The sequence below is a fragment of the Tenrec ecaudatus genome, chromosome 4 (assembly GCF_050624435.1).
Source record: "Tenrec ecaudatus isolate mTenEca1 chromosome 4, mTenEca1.hap1, whole genome shotgun sequence".
Lineage (NCBI taxonomy): Eukaryota > Metazoa > Chordata > Mammalia > Afrosoricida > Tenrecidae > Tenrec > Tenrec ecaudatus.
The window spans coordinates 84,678,832-84,697,587 of NC_134533.1; the positions used below are offsets into that span (position 1 = coordinate 84,678,832).

The 18,756-nt window shown below is 44.5% G+C and overlaps 1 pseudogene; it reads right to left on the reverse strand.

Annotated features, from left to right (window-relative positions):
- Positions 1 to 18,130: 18,130 nt before the first annotated feature.
- LOC142446980 (translationally-controlled tumor protein-like) lies at positions 18,131 to 18,526 on the reverse strand (annotated as a pseudogene).
- Positions 18,527 to 18,756: the final 230 nt, after the last annotated feature.

The following is an 18,756-nucleotide window of genomic DNA, read 5'->3' on the forward strand; positions in this document are numbered from 1 at the left end:
CCACATATGAGGACATGGCATGAAGACTGGTACCCATGCTACATCATGCTTCAAGACAAAATTTCATTTATTTGTCATTAGAAAATAAATATTTCACGATATATAATTACATATTGTTTTTGTGATTAATCACTATGCGTTAACTATGTTCAATTTGTAACAACGAAAACACATCCTGCATATCAGACATTAACATTATGATTCATAACAGTAGCAACATTAGTGATGAAGTAGCAACAAAAATCATTTGATGGTTGGGGGGGTCACCACAGCATGGGAACTGTGTGGAAGAGTTGAGAACCGCGGCTCTAGCTCTTCTCTGATGGTGGGTTAAAGCCCTGAGATGATGAGACGCCCGCAGCATGAGTGTGCTTTCCCAGACTCTGACCTCTGATGTGGTCACCTCATGTCCAGAGTGAATGGAGAGTGGATTTCCAACTGGTGACCACACACAAAAATCCAGTCTCTGATTCTGGGACAGAGATCATCATCCAGGCCTGCTGTTCACCTGCTCTGAGCCCAGAGAAGGGACACGACTTGTCTGAAGATACACAGCAAATTAGTCACGGAGCAAGGGCCAGCTTCCTGGTGTTCCTCTGCATTGGCCTTCCTCTCCTGATAACAGGACCAACCAATGTTGGTAGAGTGTCACGATGTGAAAATCAACACCAAAGCACATTTGGAAAGTGTTACGGATTGGATCGTGGGCTCCAAAAAGTGGCAGTGAAGCCCTAAGCCATATTTGGAAAGAAGATCCTTGAAGTCATTGTCAATTCTGTTAACAAGAGGTCATTCTGGCGTAGGCTGGATCCTAACCCTAACTGCCTAGTGTCCTTATAAAAAGACAGGGAGGCAGAGAAAGAATGGGCCTGCGATGACGGGACAGGTGAAGGCACAATTCCAAAAACACGAAGGATTTCCAGGGACCACCAGACCTAGGAGAGAGACCTGAAACAATTCCATCTCAGAACCCTCATAAATAGTCCACAGGTCCTGATTTGGACTCCTGTCTCCAAAACTGAGATAATGAATGTGCGCACTTGTAAGCCACCTAGTTTTTGGCATTATCTTACAGCTGTTCTGCAAAGCGAAGACTGACGAACAGAAAAACACAACACAACACAACAGGAGGGTCAGCTGAAGAAGCCACACCGTCTCTGGGTCAGGGCTGGATGCTGGGGTGGGAAGGGTCCTCTGTAGTGGTCGCTCCTCCTCTCCATGCTCCCTAGAACCAGCGTGCTCCTCCACATGGCTCAGGACCGAGTCTGTCTCCCCACCGGCTTAAGGGGCTGACTTGCAGGTTCATCTTTGATCTTTGGCAGGTGATTCTTTAAAAGTACACTGGCGGCAAGCCTGGGAGGCGTCAGAATCATCTACGTGATTCTGAAAGGTTAAGTACCGTGCCTGAGACGCACAGCAAGGACAGCTTAGAACCATGATTTAAGCAGGTCTTTCCCCACCGCTCCCCGTCTTTGCAGGTTGCCCTGTCTGGGAGAGCGAGACACTCATTGTCGGCCATCCTGGACTGGAAGGAGCCCCGACGGTGGACAGCACCGCTTTCAGCAAGTGACGACATCATTAAAGAGCATGGAGATAGATGGTTTGCCTGGTGGGGGAGAGAGAGCACTTTACAAGCTCTCCGACTGCCTGCGGAGATGCCTTCCCCCATTAACATTTACTCACTAGCCTGTCAGGTCAGAGGGAATGAGGATGTTCTTTCCAAGCCTGTCAACTTTCTAATCGAGTTCTACCCACGCTGTCCGGCTCCTGATAAATTCTGACCATCAGTCATGTTTTTCAGGCCGGATGTCTGTAGTCCTTTTACAAAGAAATGCTTACCAGATCCAACTCTATTAGCCTTACACGTATTGTAAGTATTACTTTGGGGGAGGGGGGTGCATCTTTTTAAAGGACTCCTTTCATTTTGACCTGGGCCCCAGGCCCCCTCTCTCAGGAAGCAAGCTCATATACTGCATCTTCCACATCAAAATCTCCTCAAGAACTTTTGGAAGGAAAAGCTTCTGAGAATGAGCCCGTCTCTGGGGAAGAGCCCTCTGTGCTGCTGGGAGATGAAGAGCAGGGCTCTGTGGAGCATAGGAAATCACCCCAAATCTCAAAACCAAACTCACCATCATTGAGCCAGCTTCGACTCGCAGCAAGCTTGCAGGACAGGGTAGAGCTGCCTCTGTGGGTCCCTGAGGCTGTTCACAGAGTAGAAAGCCTCATCTTTCTGCTGAGAATGGGCTGCCTGGTGGATTCAAACAGCTGAACATGTAACTCACCATGCCACCAGGACTCCTCCTAGGGGCCCACAGGACCAGGAAAGCGTGGTGGGTTCACGCTCTGTCTCTGAAAGGAGAAGTTTCCCGAGTGTCCCACGCCGCGCTGGCTGACAGGTCCCTCTGACTGTAAGCAGAGGCCTGCATCATGCTCAATGGTCCCCACAGTTGACTTCATCATTGAGGATTATGGTGACAATCCATTTCCTGCAGGGCCCCTCTTACCCTTGCCAGCCTTCTACTTCACTGGTCATATGTCCTCCGGCAATCCGTGTCCTCCTGAGGGTACGTTCCCGGCAAGCCGGGCAGACAAAGCTCTGTTGTAGCCCATGCGTTTTCACGTGATCATTTTCACCAGACCTTTGAACCTATCATGCTGTGGTCTGGATGCTCCACTGAACTCAACGAATGACGCTGCTGCCATTGGGACTCTGGGGGGCATAGCTTCCCGAATCGTCACAACACAGTGTGACCGACTGACAGATAGCTGGTGTGCAGGACACCTTGAGGTTGCTTGTGATGTTGAGTTGATTCTGACTTATGATGACCCGGACAGACAGAGTAGAACTCGTCCACGGCGCTTCCGTGACTTTAATCCCTACGTAGGCATGTGCCTTTCTCTCATGGATCTGCTGGTCAATTCTAAGATGAACTTTCTGGTTGGCACTAGCCCCAAACAGCCCAACCCACGTGCCACTGCCAGTTGGTTCTGACTCATAGCAACCCTGTAGCACAGAGTAGAACTGGTCCAGAGCGCTTCCAAGCACAGGGCGGCTCACCTCAAGGTTGTTTCTGGGGAGGGCCATTAGACTTTCTGCTCCAGCTCATAGTGACCCTTGGGAAGAGGGTAGACTTGACCCTGTGGGTTTCTGAGACTGTAACGTTTTTTAAAAAGTGAAATGGATTCTCTCCCAGTGGAGAGGCTACAAGACCAACTCTAGAGGAAGGCTTTCTATGGGGCAGCTCTGTGGGAAGAGCCTGGAGTGTGAACCCCATGCTTGATGCATGATTATGTCCATGAGTCTCCACATCGGCCTTACACTGGATCTAGGAGTTTCTCAGCGCAGGGACCCAGGTCCAACGACACACTCTGCTCCCGGCTCCTGTTTCTTGGTGGTACCGACGTCCTTCCTTTGCTCACGTCTCTTTCCTTTTGTCTCAGGCGTGGCTGAGGTGTGGTTTATTGGCACTGGTCCAGCTCCTTACCAGGCTGTCTGGTCTGCAGCTAGGGGACTGGATGGCCTGCCACCTTGAACTTGTGCCCATCCTGCTGCTTGTTCCTACTGCAGTGGACTCAGACAGTGTTTGTCCGTTTGTGTCTTCACTCAACATAATGCCCTCCGGATCCTCCACAAGTTGAGGGGTTTCATGGTTTCATTGCTGCCTTTTCATGGATACGTAGTATTCCATTGTGTGTATATATACCATAGTTTTTTTAAATCCACTCTTCAATTGATGGGGACTTAGGCTGTTTCCAGCTACTTGCTATTGTGAATTGTGCTGCGATCAACCTGGGGGAGCAAACATCAGTTCAAGATCTGATTTTTTTATTTCTTTTGGAAATGTGCCCAGTAGTGGTATTGCTGGGTCAATGTCCATCTGTTTTAGCTATTGCCATATCATCTTCCACAGTCATGACTGAAACTGTTTACCAGAGTAGACAGCCTCATCTTCCTCCCACGGAGCTGCTATTGGTTTTGAACTGCTAAGCTTGTGGCAAGCAGCCCAATGCGTAACCCCCATGCCACAGTGCCATGAGGCCTTCTGAAGGATTGGTAACAACCACTCTCAATGTATTAGGATGCAGAGCCCAGATCCCTCTTTGTCCTGAAGATTAACCATCACTGCTGTCTACCTCTGGCAGCTGCAACCGGGGTCTCTGGCTTTGGTTTTCTCAGGTAGAGGAGTGTGGTCGGGTGGATAAGGATGGTGACTTGTCCACTTCTCAGTTCTCTTGTGAGACTGAGTGAACTTGAACAGAGAAGTACATTCATGAAGTTGGTTCCCCCCTTGTCATCATGGCCCTCTTTCCCACTGAGTGTTGGCAGAACCCCCAGGCTTCCTCCTGTGCTGGAGTTTCTCTGTGGGGTCGAGCCTATTCGCTTGCCCTGGGCAAAGGGTAGTGGAAATATACCCACGTAGTAGAAACGAAACAGTGATTTAATCACCGACATTGTGTGTCTCCTGAAATGACCCACTGAAAAGGACAGTCATCACTGCTTGGTGTTCCTGCCCAAACAGTCATTTTGAAAATGCTCATGAGGGCACATCAGACAATCCGGGGCCGAGGGAGAATCTACAAAAGAACTGGCTTGCGCTTCAAAACAACGAAGTCCCTGAAAGACAGCAGAGAGCAAAGAACTGGGAAAAGTTAGCGGTGGATGAAAACTTTGCTTTTCCCAAACACTTGTCTTTTCATGGGGATACTTGTGGGAGGGACCATTTTCATTATTCTAGCTTCTCAGGATCCTTTGAGGATTGGTTTCCGGGGCTCCCTTCTGTGAGGCAGTGGCATGCTAATGGAGAGCTCTCTGGACAGAGGACACAGGGCTTGAGATCAGGAAATGGATTGTCCCCAGGGCTGGAGGAAGACAGAGGGTCCGGTGAGCCCTGGGTGTGTCGGGAGGGAGGGAGATGATATTGCCCGCATCTTCTTGGAGTAGAGTTACTTGAAGCCAGCTCCTATAGGCTCTTCCCATAAGCGAGAAGGCCCCCCTGCTGGGTGGCAGATGGTGAAGCCCTGGATGCTGGAGGTGAGAAGAGGAGGGATGATGACAAGCCGCTTTTGGCCCAGTTGGCAAGCTGCGGGGCCTAATTATAACCCACCAGGACACTCCAATGCAGAGTGAGCATTGAGACATGAGAAACAAAGAAGAAACACTGGTCCTATCAGGAGAGGCAGCCACAGGCTTGCATTGTGGGGAGCAGGGAGGAGGCAGTACAACCTCAACCTGGAAGCCTGGGCTTGGACAGAGGCCTACCTGGGTCCTTACCTCCTCCTCGCTCCAATTTCTCATATGTACAGAGGGGATTTTGATAGACCTTTCTTAGTGGATTATTGAGACATGAAGAGAAATAATGCCCATTTTAGCATTTTTGTTGGTACTAAATAAACACTCAAGAAATGAGTCCTTCTTATACCTGCTTATTACCCGCACTGTAATAGTCTATCTCGGATTCTTGATGCCGCAGTAGCAGATTTACCATCACTGCAGCCTTTGAAAGAGCAGACATTGATTTTCTCACAGTGTGGGAGGCTTCAGGAGGGCATTGGCTTTCAAGGAAGGCCCTCTCTGTGCTTCCTGGGGGTGGTGGTGGGGTGGTGGGGAGTGGAGGGCTCAGCTTCTCAGCACAGGTATTTCTCAGTTTCTTGGCCACCTACCCCATGACATTGATCTTCCCCGCTGTTTGCGTTTGCTCTTTTCTGTTCTGGCCTGCTCTTCTTACATCTGCTTACATCTCTAGCTTTATCACATACTCCATGACTGATGTGGCCACATCAGCATAATAAAGCAAACGCTGTTCTCAAATAAGATTGCATCTATAAGTATAAAGTTAGGACTCCAACACACACACACACACACACACACACACACACACACACACACACCTGCATTTTATTTTATTTTTTATTTTCTTGTTGCTGAATGTATACACAGAAACCTATACCCCGACCAGCAGTCTCTGTCTGTACAAGCGAGGAGCATTGATTACGTTCTTCAGACTGCCTGCCTTCCACCCTCTTTTTCAGAGTGTTCCCCGCCCAGCAATGTGAACTCAGTTTCCTAAATTTCCCATCAGTCTTTGGAGTTGTCACTTAGCCTCTAATACTGATGGCACAGAAAATTCATATTCATTGCCATCACGTCAATGCTGGCTCATAGCGAATCTATAGGACACGGTAGAATTGCACTTGTCCTTTAATGAGAGTGTACCTTTCGGCGGGAGTCGAAAGCCCCATCTTTCCTCTCAGAGAGGCTGGTGACTTTGAACTGCTGTCCTTGTGATTTGTAGCCCAACGTGTCACCCACTACACCACCAGGGCTCATCATACAAATGGCAGGTATTCATTGCTAGCTATCATAGACTGGTTTTAAGAAGACATCAAGGGATAGATGTCTTGGTTAAAGATTCTCTCAGAGCAATAATTTTAGGGGTTTATCCAGCATTTGTGGCTCTAGAAAGTGTGGAGTCAATGAGAATTTGAAATTATATTCTGCATTTTTCTCCTTAGTTCATGATTCTTTAAAAAAAAATCTTTGATCAAAATGTTTGGTAATGGTGGCCAGGCCGAGGCATGTTTATGGAGACAGTTAGCCACACACGCCTTTTCCTCCCCCCTGTTCTGTATTCTCCTTCTTTCTCTGGCGAACCAGGCAGCCAGAAACCACTTGTGTAGTGGATGCCTGTTTGAAAGCTTATAAGAACACAGATTCTCTACAACAAGCTCAAAGGGAGGATAGAAGCACTAAATATGTAATTAGGCCATTAGCTGGATGTCATCATTAAACCACGACTCTAGACCTCCAAACCAAGTACCCTACTGTGGTGCTTTGCTTGGTGCTGAAAGCTATGCCACAGGCATTTCAAATACTAGCAAACCCATCCATGAGCTGGTTTCAGAAAGGTTTCCAGACTAAAACTAGACTAGGACGGAGGAATAGAAGGTACATTTCTGAGCAGTTAGCCACTGAAGACATAATGCAAGATACAGTGCCGGAAGATGAGCCCCTCCGGTTGGAGGGCACACAAAATATGAATGAGGAAGAATCCGCCTTAATGATGTAAATGAAACAAAGCTTTGGGGTTCATCTTATGTTGATGGGACACTACTCAAAATTGAAAGGAACAGCTGAAAATATCCATTAATAATCAGAACATGGGATGTCACAGGATAATAGCTATGAGCCTACATGTAAGCCCAGTTGACACAACTTTTATTTACATTTACATAGCAAACACTAAAGCCTGTAATGAAGAAAGTTAAGAATCCTACCAACCTTTTCAGTCTGACATTAATCAATCATGCAATCAAGATGCATTGGAATGCAGAAGTTGAAAACAGGAAAAAAGATCAGTAGTTGAAAAATATGGCCTTGGGGACAGGAATGACACTGGAGATCTTATGAAAGAATTTTACAAGACCAACAACTTCTTTATTGCAAATATCATTTTTCAACAACATAAATTGTGACTATCCAATTGGAACTTTCCTGATGGAATACACAGGATTCAAATGGACTCCATCTTTTGGAAAAGATGATGGAGAAGCTCAGTATCACCCAGAACATCAATTTCTCCAATAGAAGTTTGTCTTAAAGTTGAAGAAGATTAAAAAAGGTAAACGAGAGCCCAAATATGACCTTGAGTATTCAAAAACCAGATTTGATCAATTGAACTCTAATGATTGGAGATCAGACTCACTGTGGGATGGTAGCAGGCTGCACTGTATCAGTGTAAAACAAGGCTCCCAGACTTGTCAGACTATAATAGAAACGTTTTAATAAACAGACCCCCCTCTGAAAGCACTCAATTATCTATGCCAAGACATTTGGATACAGTTATCTGGCCAATCAACTGCAAGAAATCCATATCTGTGTCTTTTGGGGGGGAAAATGGGGAGGTGATAGAGTGCGGAAGTCATTGAACACTATAAATAGCACAAGTAAGCAAACTTTTACTGATGATAATCCAAAAATGTTTGCAACAGCACATCAAATAGGGAATTGCCAGATTTAGAAGAGGATGTGGCAAAAAGAATATCGTGGCTGACATCGGGAGACTCCTGTTTGAATGCAAAAACTACCAACAAGATGCCTACTTGTGTTTTATTGGTTATGCGAAGGCATTTGACTGTGTGCACCATATTAAACTATGAATACCATTGCAAAGAATGGAATAATAAGAGGCAGTCTTTTGAGCTGATCAAGGGAATATTGCTTCACCTAAAATCAGGAACATTGTACATCACGGTTGTAGCCTTTCGGCATACTTATTCAATCTGTATGCTATCCTCATAATGTGAGAAGCTGGACTAACTGTATGAAGATAAACACAGTATCAAGATTGGAGGAGGATTTGTTACAAATTCAGGTTATGCAAATGACATAAAATTGCTTGTTGAAAGTGAGGCACTTACTGATCAAATCAGATAAAGGACTGCAGCCTTCAGTATAGATTGCAACTCAAGGTAAAGAACATAAAAAATCTCACAACTGAACTAATAACAGTAAACAGAGAAAAAATAGAAGTTGTCAAGTCAATGACATGGACATGGGGGAAATGTCAGAAACAGTATAGGAATGGAGCTGGAAGGATACAGTGGAGGCAGCTTGCTTAGGGACAAGTCCCCCTGATAGATGCTGCTGGTCCTGAAACATTGGCAGGGACTAAACAGTCTTTAAATGAGGTGAATTGCTGAAATGGTATCAACTTTGGAACATGGGTCCATGAGGGATTTCTATCCCTTTATCTTGGAAAAGATAGGACCACTAGCTGGAGTTAAAGCCATTTCCACAGAGACAGGCTGCATTGTTTGTCATGATTTCTTAGTGTTTGTCTGCTCCAGTCTTATTGCAATCAATTTTGCAGATTAAAGGTTTTGATTTCTCTTTGAAGGCAAAGCCAGGGCTTCTGGGCTACAGGCAGTATTCACTTTCTTGACCTATTCCCTTTCTATTCAAATCATTGTACCTTTGTATATTTCTCACTTTTCTGTATGTATGCATACAGAATTAAAAATCACACATGTATTAAATTACATAAATATTTGTACAGAGTCAAAAAGCTGCCAAAAGCACATGTGCTCAAATGATACATATGGATAATCTGTATAATAGGATTATGCTTTCAAATATTTTCCATTTGACCTTAAGAGATTAAGCGTGTTTACTTAAACAATAGATGAAAATAATTATAAAATCACTTTCAGTGATTCAAATTTATTTTCAGTCTAAATAAGTTAATGAGTTATTTAATTCAGTTAGATGCAGTTCCAGCATCACTTACCTAACGATCATTTATTTTCTACATGCTACTATGCAAAATATTGAGAAAACGAATATAATGGATTTTTGCGCATCTTGAAGGGGAAAAGAAGCCCCAATGCACTGTGAGCTATAAAACATACAATAATGTGATTTTTGCAATATAAAAATATAAACTATGTGAACATGAGAAACAGGGTGAAATAACCCTGAAAGTGGGGACGGTATAGGCTCAGTGGTAGAATTTTCTCCTTCCACCTGGGAGACTCAGGTTCCATTGCTGGCCAATGCCCTTCATGTATGAGGGAGTACCCCCAATGAAGAAAAAAAAAAAAAGCTCTGCTGGGCAGAGCTTTCTTAGTATGCATTTTCCCACTAGGTGAGCACCCAGCAACCCACTCTGAATTAGTGTACACAGTGGCGTTGCCTTGGAAAGTTCTCTCTGGTCACAGTGGATTTTATCATGAAAACAGTTTGGCTCAAACCTTATTTTTGGTGATAGCTGATTTAAGAAAACAGTGTGCAGCTGTAAAATTTTGTTTCTGCTCTGGGAAAATGGGGCAAAAGTGTTGTGATATTGAACACAGTGTACAAGGACAGCACTATGTGAAAAACTCAAGTATGTACAAATGGTTTTCTAATTTCAAAAAAGGTGAAATATCGATTGAACCTCATTCTGGATGTCTGTCAACTTCCTGAATGGACAAAAAATGTTGACTTATAGTGCATTTGGAGTTCTTTCAGCAGGTCAGACTGTTCATCAAACTTTCTATTTAAAGGTTCAGAACAGAGAGTGTAACAATGTTTGATTTAAACACTGATTTGTGTTTTAAAAAGGCCTGATTTGTGGCAGATGGGACTGGTTTTGCCAACCTGACAATACATCTGCTCATGCAGCCATCTCAGTGCTCCACGCACCTGACTCACCTGACCTTGCTCCATGTGACTTCTTGTTTCTGAGAAAGCAGAGGGACGGGAAAAGACAGTGATTTGCTCCATGTGACTTCTTCTTGTTTCTGAGAATGCAGAGGGACAGGAAAGGACAGTGATTTGCTCCATGTGACTTCTTGTTTCTGAGAATGCAGAGGGACAAGAAAAGACAGTGATTTGATGACATAGAAGAGGTGAAGAAAAGAATGAGGGAGTTGCTGTCAGTCATTCAAACGGATGAGTTTCCAAGAATGGAATCTCAGATTTGACAAATTTGTTAAGTGTAATTGAGAATACTTCGAAGATGATGTTGTTTAGTTAAAAAAAACAATTCCATATTTTTTGGGGTACCCCCCGTAGCCTCCATCTTTCTGTCATTAGAGGCATGCATGCTTCTATGATGCTGAAGAACTTTGACCAGAGCTTCTAGACTAATACTGATCAAGAGCAAAGACCTGGTGATCGCTTTCTGAAAACCATGCCAGTGAGAACCCAGTAAAGCACGATTTCTGAGTCCATTGTTCTTGGGATCTCCAGAGTTCAGGTGCTGACTTGATAGCAGCTAACAGGAAGGACAGCCCTTATTTGGGAGATCTGAGAAGACTTCCCTGAAGAGGACCTTGGGAAATGAAGAGCACATGGATAGATGGAGAAGATGAAGGGCCGACTTGCCAAGAAGAACATCAGGATTAAGGACCACAATGATGGGCTAGTGGGGTGTGGATAGAAGGGGTGAAGGAAAGAGTCTGGAGAGAACAGGGTGTATTCGAAGGAGAGGACGCAGGAAGACAAACGGAAGGAAGTAAGGTTGGACAGAGAGGCTGGACTCGGAGTATGAAGGATCAAAAAGGATATAAGCAGCTCTGAATTCCATCTCTGTTCTTTCTCTCTTTTCCTTCCTGCCTCTCTATCCTCTTCCTTCCCTCTATCTGGGCGACAGAGAAGCCTTTATGAATCTTAAGCAGAGAAGCAACTTGTTCATAACTGTTTCAGGAAGATAACTCAGGCAGGAGTAGAGGAAACACCAGAAAGAGAAAAACCAGAGTAGAGAAAAATCGTTCCAGAGGTGGTTACCCTTACCGTCCTGTTCCCAGCTCTTCCTCCTCTAGCTCAAATAAAATATCCAGAAGGAAAAATGAGGGCTGTGTCCACATGGTTTTCTGACCTACAGGTTGTTGGCTGGGTTTGGGAAGAGAAACGTGGTGATCTGTTTGTGTGAGGAGTCCAGCTAACGAATCCCACTGGAGCACAGTCCTACCCTGCAGCCCATGGGCTGCCATGAGGTGCAACTGATTCAACGGGAGTGGGGTCAGCGAGCGGGAGTCCGTAGGAGGTGCCACTGGAAAACGCGGAGGTTCACGTCTTCAGAAGCCCCTTGGAAGAAAAGCTTGATGAGCTACATTTGAAATATCAGTCCCTGAAAACCTGTGGGCACCCTACTCCCTGATGGCAGCTGGTAATCAGCATGGGAATAAAGGAAACAGCACTGACTGGGTTGCTTTATTGTGAGTGAGGGGAGAGAAGAACCACAGGCCGTGTGTGTGAGGGTGGGGGGTGGGGATCAATCTGCATGTCATGGTAAGAAGCATGTATCTTGAGTGACGTCAATAAGTATTTGTCAACTCTGATTGAAGTTTGTCGAAACCTTAAACGGGAGGAGAAGCGGCTCCAATCCTCAGGCCCGCTGAGACTCACGGTACCCTCGTGTACCCTAGTGGTACAGCAGTTAAGCACCCAGCCACTAACAGAAAGGTTCGGAGTTCAAACTCCGCAACAGCTCTGCAGGGTAAAGACCTGGTTATTCCCTCCAGCACAGAGTACAGCTGGACGATCCTGCAGGTAGGGCCGCGAGATCACAGGTGTTCCCTGTGGCTGAAAATCAACTCTACTGAACCCAACGACAACCAAAGCATTCTCTCCCCAGCCCAGTAGACAGAAACATGGTTTCCACTTCAAGCTCTAGTGTGGGACTGTCTAGTCCACAGCTGCTTCATCTTCCAGAATGAGAATATTGTGCAGGGAGTTGACAAACTGGCCCCCTCCTCCCTGAGGGAAAGCCCCACCAGATTCAGTGCAAACTGCTGACCTGGGCTGACTACATTCTCCAGTACCCCTGCAGTGCTGCCCAAGTCTCTTCCCTATAGCTGAACATTGCCTTGAATCAGGGCCATTGATGAGAAATTTTGCCTATTCCTTGAATGTTTAAACTTAACTTCCCAAATGCAGGGATTAAATATCGCTGTGCAAAATGTTTCCCTGAATCACTGCAGATTGCATGTCACAGAAGAGAGTGGCAGAAACGTCTGGAGGCTCTTAGGCCTCTATCTGCCACCATCATCCTTTTATTTTCTGCCAAGTGCAAACATTTATCTTCCTTTGGCCAGACTGGGATGATTCCCTGGTACCCACAAATTTATTGCTGGCTACCATGGACAAGTATATTCCTTAGAGAAGATTTATTTTCAACCCCAGGATTTTTGCCCTTCATCTAAATGAAGGAAGCAACCTCTTTATTTTCCTTTAAAAGAGACCTTGCAGTGAAGTGGCTGGATGGGGGAAAAATCGGTACGCTTGGATTCTTAAGACTTGGCTTTGATTCTGATTTGGACTTGATCAGGCTCTTACCATCTCTGAGTTTGATTATCCATACATTGCAACAACAACAACAATTGATGCTAGGCCTACCTACCCAGCTACCCCATGGTGCTGCTGGAATAGCTGTTATATCATATGAGAAGACAGTTTGCAAATTGCAAAGTAGTTTATAAATGTTATGTATCTGAATTATTTAATGATACTATAAGTATTAGCTTTGAAGGAGAGAAATATGTTTTTCAAGATAAATTTTTTAAACAGATTTGAGGAAATGGTACTAACACCTAATTAGAATCTAAAGTTTGCTTGAGGTGGAATATGCCAAGAGACATGGTGGTGGTGGTGTGCAGTGGCGATTTCCAACCCGTAGTGACTATATCCGACAGGTAGAGTGCTCCGTATGATTTTCTAGGCTATAATCTTTATGGGAGCAGATCTCCAGAATTTCCTCCCAAGGAATGGCTGATGAGTTTGAATGCTACCCCTAGGGTTAATGCCATGTGCCACCAGTGAACCTTTGCGCATGGTTGCGCCCCCTGAATCTGGCGGAACAGCAACATTACTTGGGGAAGGGTGCATAGGAAGCCCAGATTCTTACTGATTTAGAATGTGTGGAATAGATGATCCTAAAATAGGTTTGTTTGTTTGTTTATTTATAGAAAACTCCCTCGAAGCATTATGACACAGCTGGCGTAGTAAGCCCTTGCTGGAACCACCACCATAGACAAGAGCTGCAGGAATACAATTGAGACGGTGCTTCCAGTGAGTAGAAGTTCAGGGCAATGTGGGGGCTGGCTTCCTGGAGGAGGACCATTTGGGGGGATTGTGTTGAGAAGCGTATGCAACCCCACTCTCTGTTGCCATTGCTTTGGCCCAGCGAACTCCCATCACTTCACAGGATCTGGTTCAGATGCCCCTTTCTTTTTCCCTCTGGGCTCTCACAGTGTCCTATAATTACTTTACGTCACCAACATCACACTAATTCATGGTTCTAGGTTTGCTTATTTTCCTCCTTTGCAGACCATGCACGAGGAGAAACTATGCCTTCTCTGTGCTTGGCTTGGTGCCTGACACAGAGCAGTCACTCAGAAACACTGTTGTTGAAGGAATGAAGAGTAAAGATGCCCTATCCAGGAAAGGGCAGGGACTTAAAGTTAAAAATGAGATTGAGCTTGACTTGTTTGATTGTGTGCGGGAAGTGGAGAGTGGCAACGATGTAGGATTGACTTTCATTCCCCAGTCAAACACAGGCTCAGCACTTACAACGCAAAAAATACACCTACCGACAAAAACGATATATCATCCTCTCTAGTAGAAGAGGTGAGCTGTAAATGAAAATGTAAGTGCTAGGTGTCGTTGGGAACCACTGCAGCTGGAAACAGTATCGGACAGAGCAGATGCTGTAGCATCGCAGAGTGTGGACAGCAAACACTGCTAGGAAGGGTCATGATCAATGTAACTGAGGACATGAGGTCAGGACATTCACACTAGCTCCAGATTGGGAGTGGGGTAGGGGTCATCTGAAATAAAGAAAAGGCATCTGAAATAGAGAAAAAGCAGGCATTTCAGCAGTCTTTCCATCTAGTGATCGTTGAAGCTAGAACTTTAAACCCATGATCTAATAACTTATACTGGAGCACCTTCAATGATGGGGAATGTTCTGCCGCCAAGGCAGCCCATTCTGCTTTGAAGGATTCTGAAGGCTAGAGGTCTGGTGGTACAGCGGTTAGGTGTTGGGTTGCTAACTGTGAGGTCCTCAGAAAGGACCAGCTGCTCTGGCTCTGCAGGAAAAAGACAGGGCTTTGTACTCCCACCAAGGGTTCCAGTCTTGGAAACTCACAGGGGCAGTTCTACCCTGTCCTCTAGGTGTACTGTGAATCGATGGCCGTGAGTGAGTGAGTCAAAATTGTCAGGCATGTCATGATTGTGTTTTGGATGGATATTGATGAGTATGTGGTTGTTGCTCTGATCCATCACCCTTCATATTGGCATACCTTTATCAACTTTCTCTGAAGCTTTTGCCTTGCTCATTGAAAAGGGGCATGTGTATCTTATTCATAATTTTATATCTACATTACCTGAACAGATTAGACACCCCCTGACTATTTAGTGAATTAGTAAATGAATGTCAAGAAAGAAGAACCTCATTCCCTGAGCGCTTCTGCTGCAATGGTAGCCGGGAACACTGATGAATGGAAAAGTGAAGTCTATGTTGGGAGATGGTTTAAGGCTGTGACAAGGCCTGAGCTCAGAGCTTCTGCAGCCACTTCACTGCCCAGTCCTCATGCGTTGGTCTACTGAGGAAGGACAATCCTCCCAGCCAGACGGGAGGCTCCACAGGGCCAAAGGGCCAAAGAACATCTTGTGGTGCCATATTCCAGGTCTTTCCATCTCTTTGTTGTCTGTTAGAGAACATTATCAAAGGGATAAACCTTAAGCTGTCTATTTAATAATGTTCAATAGGTAACTTAATGTGTCAGTTGACTGGGGTTGTAGAAAAAGAGGCAGTAAATGGGAAAACTGAAAACTGGGGTTTTCCAGGCCTGGCTTCTGACTTGACTCACAAACTTGGGCAAGTCAATGCATCTATCTAGAACTAAGTTTACTCATTGAAAAGAACGTAGGTGCTTAAAACTCTGCGTGCCTGGAGAGATGATATTGGAGTTAATAGGTTATGGGCACGGGTCGTAGGCCACACCAGCAATTAGCTATGGCAAGTCAGAATAAAAAAATTTTTTTTTTCTGAGATAAGTATGAGGAGCATCAAAAAGTCAGGGGAAAAATTCCATTATCTTTAATTCCATTTCCAAAAAGTTTTGTGAAGACCTCATGTAGTGCACTTTGATAATGGCCTCTCTTGAATAATATTTCCCCTCTGGAATTATTAATTGTACGTGTCAATCATTTTGTTATTGTTAACTACTTAAAGATTATCAACTTAACTGAGAAATAAAACACAACACACTATTTAGGCTATTAACCACATGGTCAAACTCACCAGATATTCTACCAGCCAATTTTCCTTTCTCTGGGCACTCTCCTTCTGGGCCCTCTGTCTCCCCAGTACTGTCTGGAGCAGTGGCTCTTCAGGCTCATGTCATAGCTGCCATCCGGGGACTTCCCTCCATCTGCCTCCTAGGTTGGATCTCTGGTTTCCTGGATCCCAGTTTCCCCTCCCTCTTGATTCATTTGCTCAGTTTGGTGGAGAAGATGATACCTTCCAGTGAAGGTGCTTAAGGACGGTAAATATTTTGAGACCGTGCATGTCTGAACATGCCTGTTTCCTTAGGTGCACATGTAAACAGCAGTATGATTCCAGTTAGAAATCACACAAGGTGAAACTCTAGTTGCACTGACCTAAGGCTTCTGGTACAGATATCTTTAAAAACACTAATCCTTAGTCTTTACCATATTAATTTAAAAATATTTATTTCTGTAGGCTTTAAATTATTCTTTTTGTCTTTAATGTTCTAAAACTTGACCATATAAATCTTTTTTTTTGTCTATTAACTTTGCTACACAGTGAGTGGGCACCCACATTTGAAGTCTCAGATCCTTTGGTTCTGAACAAACAAAACGATTATTTTTAATATAACTTCCTCCCATCTGTGTTATTTATTTATTTTCCTGGTTCTAGAATATATTTGGATCTCCTTGATCGATCTTTAATTGTTTTACTATTTTTCCCCTAAATTCTATCACTTTGTGATAGGTAGATTTATTGTGCCAACCTGGCTCACAAGAATATGTGGGATTAATCAGGTCACAGTTTGATTGGAGAACAAAGAGATAAATGGCTTGGCAAGGCCTGCACTGGTGATCAGACCAGCATGTGGCCACTTTAGCTAGTTCTCTGCCTCAACTTGTGAGCTACACTACCTGTGGGACATCCAAACCGTGGGTCTGTTGCTAGAGCTTGAGGTTCCTTTGAGACCTGCTTCCCAACACTGCTGGTGTGTACATCACTTAAGCTTGAGGCTGGTGGATCCTGTCATCTTGCATTGCTTGAGTTCAATATCCCATCCGGGGCTACTTCACAAAACTTCTGAGCTGCTAACTGTTGGTGGCTCACCCTGCTGTTTGCTGCCTGTGTGGGGGTTGTCTCTGTCTGCATTGCCTGAGGAAAGACTCAGCTGTCTGCTTCTTTGACGTTGCACCAGCAGCCCTCATGAATTGAAGGACTCCCAGTATATTAACTGTTCCACAGAAATGGGTTGAACTGAGCCTTCTGTACTGCAGTGTGGACTAATTCACTGTTATATTCCTTCATGCTGTGTAAATCTATTCATATATATATTCAGAAGAGTCCTGGTTTTATTTCTCTAGAGAACCCTGCCTAACACACACTTGTTCTATTTTCTGAGATCTATCCTTGACTTTTTCTTTCAAGCATTCCATTGCATTTGTATTTTTATCATGGTTTTAATTTATGAGAACTCTTTTCAGAATATTTAAGTGCTAATTTACAAGTGTTTTTGAAAAATAGCACCCTGTTCTTTTCCTGGACATTTAAAGATATCAACTACAGTTTCTATTTTCCCTCCTCAATTTCCTCTGAATTGAGTTCCTTTTTTTAAATGCTTATTTCGATCTCTGTATTTTATGATGAGGACTACGCAAATGTTGACTAATCCTTTGCTGCCCACTCCTGCTTGAGATAGACTTCTAAAGTGCTCATTGGAAGTGTGAAGTATCCAAAGGAGTAATTTAACACCTGGTGGGTCCACGTTGATTTGTTAAGGATCAGGTCTTTTTATTGGGCACCTTTCAAAAATTCATGTCTCTATATATTTCAGTGGGCCATTTTATTTCTTTAGTTAAAAAATCTCCAGTGGTTTTTCCAGCAAGAACACACACCTGGCTGACAACATTTCTGCCATCAAATGGGAAAAGTGAGATAGGCAACTTCAGATTACAAATATGTAGTGTCTCACTTAACGAGCGGCCTTCAAATGGAGTCTGATTCGTGGGAACAATATTTGTTTCAGAATAGAAAATCAGAGGGTTTTCCGTGGCTGTGATCTTTTTTTGGGGGGAGTTTACATGCATTTTATTTTTAGACAACCTACACGACATGTTTTTTTTTTCCTTAAAAGAAAAGCCTTTGCTCCAAATAAATCAAGGTCAAAAGTAAATGAAGAGCTCACGATGACATCAGTTCCATTTGTCTAAGTCCTCCTGTCATGTGGATGAACAGCACTCCGTTAGGATGAGAGGCTTCGGTCGTGAGTTTCCCACTGTGTTAACATGTCTCCATCTCTCAGCTATCCTTAAAGAAGATCAGATATGGGGTCACACCATCTTCACGGCAGTCCAGCAGAGCAACCATGCTGTCTGGATTCATGTTCTCACCAATAAAGAACTGGTAGGTTTTGAAATTTGCAAGGATGTTCTTGATTTGTTCTGCAGCCCCTGTCATAAAAGGCTTTACTCTTTCTGGTTTCTGTTCTTCAAGTTTGCCTTTGACTGATTTCATGTTGTCTTTGATAGACTTCTTGTAGGCGTCTTTGGTGAAGCTGGTCTCCTGCACGTGGTGGTTCATGACGGACGATCTCAACACCAGTGACCACTGGGCTTTCTGCTGCATCCCCATCGGGGCCGTCAGCGGAGGTGTTACCACCAATGTGCGAGTCATCGATGTTACCTTGGGTCCTGCTGACCATCTGCGATCTCCCAGATCTTGTAGATGTTGGAGAAAGTCTCATTATGACTGATGAGGTCCCGGTAGATGATCATGATGGCGGCTAAAGGGTTACAGGGGCTGGGGGGGGGGGAGAAGGGGGGAGAGGGAGCAGGCGGAAAGGGCGGCTGTGATCTTTCAGAATGAAGTCGCCAGGCCATTCTTCAAAGGTGCCTCTGGGTGCATTTGTGCCACCAACATTTGTACTGGTGACTGAGCACTTTACCATGCGTGCCATCTATAGACTATGGACACTTCTGTAATGCCCCTGTTTTTAGTATAAATC